Genomic DNA, 9,536 nt, shown 5'->3' with positions numbered 1-9,536 from the left:
GTCTGACATTTTGGGGGAAGGAAAACCATTATCAGCTCCAATGGGCTTTACTTGTCAAAATTAATCAGTGTTTGTATGAGCCACATTGAAACCACTGAGTTTTTTGTCTCTGGAAATGTACTGACTTACTCTATGTGAGAGCTCAAATTGAATTTGTATTTCCAACTTGCCTGTTAGCTTTGCCAAAATGTCAATGGATCCCTCAAACTGTTCTCCAATAATGGAAGTCAGTACCATGATTGCATGAAGGAGAACTGAGTGGGTAAACCCACTTTTCCTCTGAGCACATTTACAGTATTTATTCAGTGCTTGGGAAACTTTAAACCTTATTCAAACCACACTCAAGACAGCAAGCAATCATGGGCCAAAAAGAACCAGAAACCAGAAAGTTAGTTCCTAAAGCATGACAAATCTCTGTAATATCTACTGGTGTGACTAGGAAATTTACCTTATAACTGAGAATCTGTCAAGGAGGAAACTCAAACCACCTCTTGCTGGGGATTGCTTGGTTTGACATGATTTATACTGTGAAGAGGGAAAGTGAAATGTAGAGAAAGCAGGACATTTAACAGAGACACACAGAGAGACAGGGGGAAATAAATCTACAACACAACCAAAACAGTTGGTAAAAGGAATGAAGTCCAGTCATAATAAAAAGAAATGAAATCAGAGGCAGAGAAGTAAATTCTACCAGTTATTCCTCAACAATGTTAAATAATCCCCAGATTTAGAAAAAGAGATTAATCTAGATTAATCAGCTTTCTGTTGGAGTCTAAAAGACATAATTTCCACATGTTCTAAAATTTATTTTCTTTTTTTCTTTATTAAATTAGGGGTTGTTTTCATATTTGCTTTCATTCTGCTTTTGGTTTTCCATATACAGTACTGTCACAATTGTAGTCAAAAGTTTACTTACACTTATCATGGGCATCAATAGTAAGTCATTGCAAGTTTGGGCTCTGAATAAATTTCTTGTTTCAATTTTGCAATTCCATTAAATTTTCTTTATATATTACCAAATCACAACAACAGTCACTTCAAATTGCTTTATATTGTAAGATAAACACCCTACAATAATGCAGAGAAAACCCCAACAATGAGACGAGCCGATATGAGCAAGCACGTGGCAACAAGGTAACTTTCAATTGTTCTTTTTCCAAGGTTGCATTAACTTTTTTGTTTACTTTTTTTCTGATCAACACAGGTTCAAAAGTATATATTTAGAGGGTCAACAGTATGCATACACACACTAATATTTGGTTAAATATTGTCCCAACTTGCTTAATCCTTAAGCAAGTTGTAACGCGAGCAGTCTGGCTGGAGTATATTTAAAATGGTTGGTTTCTTGATAGGGATCCGGCTTTTAATTTTAGTCCAGAAATTGGGTTGAGGTCAGGGTTTTGGGAAGGTTAAAACATTAACCAAACCAGTTTTGATTTGTGCTCAGGATCATTTTCCCAAAGGAACACCCAATTGTGCCACTGTTGATTTCAGATGACGTTGAAGAACTTGGACGTAGCCTTCCTTATTCATCATTCCACAAGAGCAAAATAACCCCAGAGGATGCTACTGCTGCCACTTCCTACAGTTCAGTGTTCTTAAGTTTAAAAGCCATAATTCTACTCCTTAAAACATGCCTCCCCAGCTCAGCAACACCAAAAAGCCTGGAATACAACTGAAGACAACTAAAGTGGGTGATGACAGAATATTTTCCAAGGTTAAGAAAAACAAACCAAGTCAGAAACAACCTTGAGGTGGTAAACGTGTCACTGTCAAAGTCTGCATTGATGACAGTAGAGTGGAAAGAAATCTAAGATTTTCTTGAAGTAAACAAATGGAAGTTTCTTCAATGACCAAGTCAGCCACCTGAACCCAAAAGAGCATGGTTATCAGTTACTGAAGACAACACTGAAAGCAGAAAGACCGACAAACAAGCTGCAACTAATGTCCGTTGTTGTAAAAACCTGGCAAAGCATGTCAAGGGCAACACGAATTTGTCCTTGGCTTCTAGACTCTTAGAAGTCTTGCCTGCAAAGTATTTCATGCAAATATGAAAAACAATCCCTAAATTTTGGATTGTTTGGTTGTTTTTCCAAATTCACTTTGAGCCTCTAAGGAACTGCTTAAAACAATGTATTGATACATGCTCAAATCATAAGGAAATACCAGAAAGTTCATTCAGTTCACTCATGCAAGTGACTGAAGAAGTATTTTTCATTTGAATGACTGGTAAAACGTTTCACCCACTGAAAACACTATATCTAGATAGACAGAATCAACTTTGTTTTTCACAGCTATTTTTATACACACAATCAATGCAAAGTTTTTGTAAAAAAAAAATATCAAAGCTCAAAGTTTGCACTACAGTGACATGGTGTACTTGCCTCCACTGCAGAGATTCATGAATCATGTGGTGGCAATGTGAAAGTTAGCTTCAGTCCATGGTTAGCTTCAAAACCTAATCTATTGTGACAAGCTTCCAGGGATAATATACATATTTTTCTGACCTCAAAGGCAACAACTCATGATCAGTTGGAAGTAATGAAGTTACTAATTACTGAAGTACAGACTTTGAGTAGGGAACTATTCGGTTGTTAGAGCCTGATGAAGCTACATAGCAGGTTGGTGTCTCCAACAATTGTAGGAAGTAGGACAGGACCCCTGGTGTTTGGGCGCTGGTTGTAGTGGCAGCAGATGGCTGATAGAGGCTTGGACAAGACTTTCTCAGGAAAAGGGCGTAAACTGGGAGGAAGACAGTTGCACAATGAAAGTTTGAAAGGCAAAATGACCTAATAGTATTGAGTTAAAAATAAAAAAAAATCAAAGAACACTCCCAAATCTTTCCAATTGGACTTAGGTGTTGAAACTTAATGTACCTGCCCTGATATAGGTTTTGCTCTACCTTTCTTGAATATATACATCTGGCTTTTTATTTTATGTGACTGCCTTGCATTAGCTCTGCCATGTTTGTATTGTCCTCCAGCTCAGGTAATCTAATTTACATATATAGATCTTATTGATCTAATCACATAAACCGTGGCTGTGCATTTCTGCATGAACACTGATTATGTTATAAGCTGTGGTTTTTGGTGTTTTTTAAAAAATGATTCTTTTTCCAATTGAATAAATCAGATGTATACAAAAAGGAAAAAGATACAACTTTCAATTTAAGTTTCTATCACCCCTTTTTCCAAAAAAAAGAGGACAAAAACAAACACAGCAAACATTAAATGTAACTTTTAAATTATGAAAAGGGGCAAAAAGCCCCTGAATAATTTATACACTGCAAAAAACGATTTTCAAGAAAGTAAAAAAAACCTTGTTTATGGACATTTTTTCTTATTTTTTGCCTAAAAAGAAAATATATTCTTAACAAGCAAGTTTTGGGCAAGAAAATAAAGCTTATTCTAGGAAAATATGTCTAACTTTTCCTTAAAAGGATATTTCAGCTCATCTTGAGCTTTATTTACCAGTTACAAGGCATGACAATGGTTTGGTTGAATTTCCAGAATAAAAATAAGATTATTTTTCTCATTTCAAGAGTAAGGGCACTTAAACAGCTGCTCAGTTTAAGAAATGTATTTATTGACACTAAAGTTTAATATAATTGCTGTCAAGTTTGACACAATATGCAGTATATGAACAAAGGCAGGAACTAAAAGCATATGGTAAACATGAAATACAGACCCATTTGAAAAACAGAAACAGCACAACTCATTCACTTTAGGCCATGTCAAACAGAATAATAGATCAGCATCAGTATATCTATACTATGGCAATGCTAAAATCGCATTCAACTGTCAGAATTTATAGAAAAACAACAACTTCATTTTAAAAATTGTCACAAAACTGTCCAAAACAATAACCTGAAAATACAGTTCAAGCATGTAAAGCAGTGTACCTTTTATAAAACATATGTTGAGCTCACATGTAGTCCAATTACATCACCCAGGTAATATTTCATGACCGCACATGTCATATCTTTGTGTGTGAAACTGTAATATGGAATGAAATCTCATATCATATCATTGTTGGCTGGCTTTCCACCACTGAATCGGTCCTGTATGCCCACATGTTACTCAGATTTCTGTTCACTGCTGATGAGGGTTCCCTCCTAGAACTGCAATTGAGATTAGTTGATTAATTGACTAGTTGCGGATAAGGAAATTAAATACAAGGTACATTGATAATTTCTAAATAATTCTAATGTCAGAAATATACTGCATTTTATAATTTACTCTAAAATATGCATGTTTTCAAGCTGAGTTTAATAAATGGATATTCATTTAATGCTCATTGCTATTTGGCAGCTTAACTGTAGTTTAAAAGCCTTGAAAAATCCTCAAAAACCTAAACTGGGAAAGCTAAACTAAAGAACACAGGAAACATGGAAAATGTTGCAAAAACCTTACAACCTTGAACAAGGAACATAAGACATGAAAACATCAGGGAGGGAACACAGATGATAACACAGGAGAGAATACAGACGATCCGACAAAGAACACACTAAATATACACACACAAAAGGAAACGAGGAATTGGCAGACAGGCACGAAACACAGCTGACACTAATCAGATGAGAAGAGACCAGGAGGAAGCAAAACAGAATACACCGATGCAGGGCAGGGACAGGAATAAACACGAATATCGAACCAGGGACAATACACTGAAGACAAGGGAGGTACAGAGAACACCTAAACACTGGAAATAATTAACAAATAACCAGGAAACTAACTGACACAATGAATATTAATAAACACAAACAACCAAGGAGACTGCGGACCATGACAATTGGTTTATTTAAAACAAAAGTTTAAAAAAATACAAAATGTTGTTTTCTCTAGTAGAAGAAATTAAACACTATCAGTATCAACACTATCTAACATGAATATTTTATATGATTATTTTCAAAGATATCAAAGTATATAGTCAGTCTCACCTTACAGATTTTTGTGTCCTAATCGATCCGCTGCATCGTCCATTGGCAAGGTGGTCGTAGTGTGTTCGAAGAATGTGATACCAAAATTAGCTGTAAACACGATATTCTTTGACACATCCATCTATGCCACAAACTTCATGGAAATCTGGACTATGGCTATGTGCAGAATTAATATGACTCAGTAGGGATTTGAGGGTCAGACCCACAAAAACGATGTAGATAACACAGCGCCAAATCATTTTGTTTTACTGGTCTGTGAACTACTTTTCCGTAAAGTCAAGATAACCAGGATTATTCCATTATGGGGTAGGAATGGCTATCCTAATTCAGTGCCTTATAACAGCTGTAGTAATTAATAGTACCCACACGTCAGTATTTACAGAACATAATCTAACTAAATAGTCAAATATTTAAATATATATCATTTTTATAGGTATAAAAGAGCGAACTAAACCATTTCCGTACACAACCCCATACTCCTGAGTTGGTACAGCCCACCTTCCCGCCTCTAGCTCCGTGCCTAAGCGGTTGGATTGCAGGATCAGTAATATTTTGGGGTCTGGGTGTAGATACAGTTGGTACAGTGTGAAGAAATTAAGGCACGCTATGGAAAAACTGGACGAAATAACAATTGCCAACCTGAAAGGTATGTGACTGTTTTGTTTTTTCTATGTTTTGTGTTCTGCTATGTTGCATGTTAAGTCGCTAGCATGGCAGGCTATACCCGGTTGTTAGCTTAGCTTAGCTGTGCGGTTAGCTTAGTTGCATTAGCATTTTTAAATATGCTAGTGCAGAGAGTTATGAAAGAATTCATGTCCAGTTATTAGTTTCAGTGTCTGTGAATTTATTCAACAAGTGTGCAAAGTGCCATAAGTTAATGCCAGTTTTACAGAAATTGTGGGAGTTTCAAATTTCCATTAGTGAAGTTATTTCATTATATACTTTAGCCCAGGAAGCAAAAAAAAAAATACATTTATATGTATACATGCATTTAATTGATGTATCACAACTATATTACTTTTACCAGTCAATAGGAGGAAGGTAATTTAGAACCTGTGGAGCAGTGAGGAGGGAGAATAATGGAATAGAGTCATGGTTTTAAATGGTAAATATTAAATTGTGTTTCCTATGTATCCTGTCTGTTACCCAAGCAAAGCTGTCAGCTGGCTTGCACATGAAGATAATGCAATGTAGTGATAATTGGAAACTCCTATTGCAGAAGCAAATGTTGGAGAAGACCTGCTCTCATCACTTTCACGAGATGACATCAAAGATCTGTTTCCTGGTCCTGAACATTTCCTCAGGCGTCGGCTCTATGGCTTGCAGTGCACAAATGTGAAGAAGTAAGTTCTGTCCTGTCGCTGTGTGACAAAACTGAGAACACACCAGCTTGTTTTATGCAGTTTCAAGTAATTCCACCAATACTCACTTAACAGATAGACTGTAGAATCTTCTTTAGTTTTGATTTAAATCAAGTGGCCTACACATTTATTAAATATACATATTTTTTATTGTTCAACACTTTACTGATATTTTGTTGTACTTTCTTTCATATTTAGAGACCTAAAGTTCTTGTGCAATTTTATGTGAAATTAGCCCTATGTACACTGTATTTTAGAACAAGACTGCTGCTGAAAAAACGCTAACAACTACTGGAGATGGTGACTTCTCCAGAGAGGAACCCAGCACTTCTAAGTTTGTGACTATGTCCAACCCAGAGTACATAGTCTTCACAGACAGTGAACTTGAGCAAGCTCGACATTCCTACTTTGAAAAGAAGTGGCTGGGGACAGAGTGTGCTGAACCTTTGTCAAAGGAACTCTTTTGTCGACTCGTAAGAAACACCATGACAAACATGATTTCGATAGCAAGAGCAGCTGAGGACTCCAGACACCCCAGCAAACATGAGGTTGATGCCATGGCAAAGCGATTAATGGAGTACTACCCAATGCTTAAAGAAACGTGTGGTGAGTGGGTAAGTAGCATTTGCTCAATACCACTCTGTGTTAATCATGAGTGATGTATCTTATCATCTTTTAATTTTTATCGTTTGTACCTGTTAGGAGCATGTTGCTAAAAAGCTAATGAAGAGACTCTCCAATGTCAAAAGTCCAAAGAAGGGCAAAAAACCTCCTGCGAAGAAGCCAAGAAAGGATGGGAATGAAAGCGTTGCAAAAAGTGACAGCAGTGGGGAGTCCAGTGCATCAACTATTATTCTAGATAAATCACCAGTTAGATCGATGGGCACCCCAGTGCACCACCAGGATGGCAGTGATGAAGAATGTAAGTATAATATAATGCACCCTCTTATTACACCCTGAGTGTAAATGTGGTTTGGACAATACTTTTTGTTTTTTTGTTAAAAATTCTGCTAACAATGGAACACAACTACTTCACTGTTTATCTTGGAATCTTTGTGCTCCATTTAATAGTGACAACTTGACAGGATGAATGAACAATTTTAAGATAGGTGGTTAGTTAATTTGTTGATCTAATTTACAGATATATTTTGGTATTTTTGTTTTATTGTTTTGCACCAATAACAGATATATAAAGCCTTACTGTGGCAATAAATGATTTACACACCTCTGCTCTATGTGTTTAGCTGGTTCAGCTGACTTCTTTGACAGCCAAAAAACCCAGGCAAGACACTACAAGACACTTCAAGAAATATACAAGACCAAAAAAACCGAACAAAGCTGCTGTTACCCAACTGCTGAACCTGGAGTTTGAGTCTAGAAGACAATTCATTAACTCTGATGCTATAAAGGAGCAGGACAGAGCAGTGAAGATACTAGAGGCATATCCTTGTTTCAGAGAACTGGATCATGTAAGCAGCACTTATTTCTTTTAGCCATCCTGTTATTCCTTTGGGGACATTTTGATATGATTTTCAAATTTCTTAAATACTGGTCCTCATGTTTAAGTTGTTATCACTTATTGTCAAGACCAGATACAGAGCTAGACAGATCTATCTCAGTTGGGTTTCTGTCTGTATTTTTCAGGTCCTTGATGAGCTGCGGAGAATTATTCAACCATCCAACTTGAAATACATTTCTGAGATGAAGGATAGATGGGAAATCTTCTACTCGAAGGTGCAGTTTTATGGTGTCATGAAGAAAGTTATGAAGCCGCCAAAAACTTTGGATGGAGGTAATGCTACAGTATCTTGATTTGTCTACATTTATGCTTTTCAGATTACATTATTTGCAATGCTTAATGGTGTTACCCTGTCTTATTTTTCTTTTTTCAAACCAGTGGAACATGCAGCAGCTGTGTTCAGAGCCCTTCCCATGCTTTTCCCTTCCAGCACAGTACCACCTAAGAAGCTGGGCATCTGCTTTTTTCCATGTCCTAAAGGTAAGGCTGCAATATTCTATGTGTATATATTGTTGAATTTTGCAGTTACTCATGTTTTCATTTTATATATTTTACTGTGGAGTCAGTCAAATATTCTTAAAGTTCAGATCCCCATAACATGTTGATGTTAATAAAACCTACAAAAAAAGTTGATCCATTTTAAACTGTAATGCAACTCAAAAATTGTGTTTCTTACGGTCTTGTTCTAATCCTCTTTTTTTTCTGTCATGTAGACTTCAGAAGACCCTGAAGGCTACCTGCGTCAGCGATCCCTGGCTTGTCCAGTTCTGCTTGTCTCTGAAGGCAACTGCATGATAGCTGTTGGAACCACACCAGTGAGCACTTTTGACCGGAAGGATCTTAATGAGGGACTGCTCTATCTGATGGCATATTACTATGCCCTCCACCTCACATATCCAAAGTGCATTTCCACGCTGCTGTCTGTCTTGCAAACTGAAATACTCAAAGACTCCATCCATGACCGAGACTCAACCCCCTCTTACAAGAAGGCGCTTGGTGAGTGGAAGTCATTCATTGAGTGAGTCTCTCAGATGACAGACTCCATTTGCCTTGTTTATCAGACTCAGTGTTAGTCAGTGAGGTTGTTTTTTTTTTCTCTAGAAAAGTTGTTCAAATGTAAAACACATGTTTGTTTGTGTGGTCGTTAAACTTGTTCTTCTAAGATGTTATGTAATATAGGATTTGAAATAGTGATTGTTTTAAGCTTCAGCAAAATTTATTTTTGATACCAGCCATGAGTGTGTTATACTGTTATTATTCATGTTAAGAGTATCTGGAATATGCACTTCTTATATTGGCCATGTTACACAGTACCCTGCTGAAATGTATAATTTTAGACATGATTCTCCTGGAACAGACCTCAGTGAGTTACTGACCCATTGCTGTGTCAATAAAAGCGCAAAATCTAAGAGTGCTTTTGCTGTCTTAATTTAAGATGAATTCCCTTATTTTTAGTAGCTTTTTGAAGAGATGGTGTCTTATTCTCAGGAATTTTTGCTGATTATTGTTCTCAGAGTCGAAACATAATTCTTATAGTTAGCTCAATCAAGAAAGAAACAATTCAGTTTTAAGAAAATTTGTCCTATAGTAAGATGGTTTTTTTATGTGAAAAATCTAAATTAAGGTGTAGAATCTTAAAGTAAGCAAATAATTCTTGAAAACAGCTTGTTCAAGAAAGCATAATACTCATTTTAGGTACAGATTTTCGAAATATCAA

The 9,536-nt window shown here is 36.4% G+C and overlaps 1 pseudogene across 1 annotated transcript; it reads left to right on the top strand.

The window, feature by feature from the left end:
* The first annotated feature begins 5,961 nt into the window (after nucleotides 1-5,961).
* LOC146369804 (uncharacterized) lies at nucleotides 5,962-9,228 on the top strand (annotated as a pseudogene). The gene is made up of 7 exons (XR_014797431.1): nucleotides 5,962-6,282; nucleotides 6,558-6,914; nucleotides 7,003-7,222; nucleotides 7,545-7,769; nucleotides 7,945-8,092; nucleotides 8,198-8,299; nucleotides 8,533-9,228. The product of XR_014797431.1 is annotated as an uncharacterized LOC146369804 (transcript).
* Nucleotides 9,229-9,536: the final 308 nt, after the last annotated feature.

Source organism: Perissodus microlepis, chromosome 17, assembly GCF_051167445.1.
Source record: "Perissodus microlepis isolate ML-2025 ecotype Zambia chromosome 17, ASM5116744v1, whole genome shotgun sequence".
Lineage (NCBI taxonomy): Eukaryota > Metazoa > Chordata > Actinopteri > Cichliformes > Cichlidae > Perissodus > Perissodus microlepis.
Note: the sequence above shows the minus strand (reverse complement) of the source record. Positions and strands in the feature narration are given on the sequence as shown.